This window comes from Scomber scombrus, chromosome 6, assembly GCF_963691925.1.
Source record: "Scomber scombrus chromosome 6, fScoSco1.1, whole genome shotgun sequence".
Classification (NCBI taxonomy): domain Eukaryota; kingdom Metazoa; phylum Chordata; class Actinopteri; order Scombriformes; family Scombridae; genus Scomber; species Scomber scombrus.
In genome coordinates, this window is record NC_084975.1 from 4,486,380 (window position 1) to 4,488,879 (window position 2,500).

Here is a 2,500-nt window from a genome sequence, read left to right on the forward strand (position 1 = left end):
ACCAGCAGGAATATAACTTTGATAGAAGATGCCCTGCTGAGATTAAAAGTCTCTACGTTATAGAAGTGTCCTGGATAAGATAGCAACAGTATAATGATTATACAGTACAGGCAGGTAGAGCGGACATGATTGGTTAATTGAGTATTACTTACTTTTTGATAATGGGATAATTATTTTTGTCATTTTTCAAGCAGAAATGCTGCGGTTGCACTTTTCAAATATGGGATTTGAGGTCTTATTGAGGTTGAGGGCACAGAGAACTGAACATTTTGGGATTTTGGACTTTGGCTCAAACAAAACAAAACATTTGAAGATGTCAACATGAGCTCAAGAAATCATTTTTCACTATTTTCTGACATTTTAGAGACAAAACGAAGAAAGTAATCGACAAATAAATTCGTCGATCATGATATTTGTGAGTTGCAGGATTACATGAGGTGATAAAACATATTGGAGCTGAAAAGATGTGTTGATAAATTAATATATTATAGATAAATTATCCACATTTTTTAATATCAGCCGGTTATCTAGACTTTTATTATGTAAGAATGTGTCAATTTGGGCTCCACAAAATTATAGCTGAGCATTTTCTATTATCCATTTTCTGGCTTCTTTTTTACACTTTATTCAGGGAAGTGTCACTTAGAGGCAGCCTCTCTTTTACAGGAACACCCTGACCACATTTACACACTTACACACACTCACATCTGGAAGCTTCCCAGTACAACCACAGTGTGATTTGCCGGCCACTGAACAGCAACACTGGAGCATTTAGGGTTTGAGGGAACGGAGTGGACTTTTTTCACTTTCCCCTACCTTGATTTATTCTGTTTCCTGTCACTAGCTCACTTCTCTAACCTTGAGGCCCAATTAACATTGACATTTAACAGGCTACATGATAAATCAATGAATTGAAAGGAGAGGATATATAAATATGGAAGTTAAAAGTTCATTTTTCATAGACTTCGACGTCCAATTAGTAAGAAAAATCTCGACCTTATTCCTGAGCAGTTTCTCTCAGGGGTGTAAAAAAAAAAAAGGTGCAGCAGTAGTTTAGTAAGTGTGCAGTACAGATGGAGAGCTTCTGTAAAAGCTTCATGTCAGCATAAAGGGAATAAAACCCCCAAACTTCTTAAAGTTGTATTGAACTCGGTCTACAGTGTCGAGCTGCTCACTTACACCTGATAGTCGGAGTCGTCTGTCACAAAGCTTCCAGCTGAATCATCTGCTCTCAAATTACTTTCTTTATTTCCACAAAGCTGCTGTTCAAAGAGAAATGCTGGAAAAGCTTTCAGCCTTACAGTACATACTGACTTTTTATTCCTGTAAAATACTAAAATATAGATAGAAACATTCTACTAGAGCTGCAGTGATTAGTTGATTAATCAATTAAATGATTGACAGGAAATGAATATAACTATTTTGATAATTGATCTGCATTTTTTAATTTAAATGATTAAACATTTGAGGGTTTTCGCTTCTCAAATGTTTGAATTTGCTGCTTTTCTTTGTCTCAACATTGTAATAATTTGAGCATTTGGAGTTTTAGACTGTTTATTTGGCAAAACATACATCTGTAGGAAGTTGAAAAGACAGTTTTCTGACGTTTATAGAGAAAGAGATTAATAGATCTTCCAAGAAAATAATCATCAGATTCATTGATAAAGAAAATGATCTTTATTTGCACCCCTGCATCCTTATGTTACAACTATTAGAACTGACTTTTCTGATATATGCTGTACTAAGTGATGTGATTTCTTATATATATCAATCTGGCGTTGATCTCAAAGCACCAGGCAACATACAATAATATAATTAAACATGATCATAAGAACAACCTGTTCTATCATTCTCTATCACATATAGTTCTGTTTTAAGCTGACAACATGTGATGAATAGTAAAACTTCTGCTATCTGACTCAGCTGTTGTTTCTCTTCCTGTTTTGGGAGCGATGTCATTCAACCAAGCTGCAAAGTATTCTACTAGTTCATGTAATGATGATGATGATGATGATGATGATGATTTTAGGCTACAAAGGTGACCTCTTGCTTCCATTAATGTGTGAATATCTGTGTGATATTAAACACAATTTACAGAGATTTGAACCCTGATGTAGAAAGAAAATCCATCAGAGTAAACATCAAGCTGTTGTTGGTGTGTTCGAGTGCTTGTGGAGAAGTAGGAAAATCCACCGCCCTCTCTCCCTAATGATTTTAGAAGAGTTTGGTTCTTACTTTAATTTTATGCAGCTCAACTACTAAATCGAATGAGTTGCAAACATCTCGTGGTTTTATCAAACGTTGTTCTTAAGTTTCACGCTGATTCACCATCATGGGAGTGAAAAGCTTCGCTATTTTTAGGGATTTTTGGGATTTCAGACACTAAACATCAAACCTGCTCCACTCTCCAGAAAAATATAATACATCATCTCGTCTTAATCTGACGTGTATTTGCTCCAATTAGTTCCTACGAGAAAAGCAGTCCCATAGAGGAGGTTAC

The 2,500-nt window shown here is 35.5% G+C and overlaps 1 protein-coding gene across 1 annotated transcript in view; it reads left to right on the top strand.

Annotated features, from left to right (window-relative positions):
• cttnbp2 (cortactin binding protein 2) overlaps positions 1-2,500 on the top strand; it is a 115,694-nt gene that overhangs the window by 90,415 nt on the left and 22,779 nt on the right. The gene's annotated exons all lie outside the window — the stretch shown is intronic.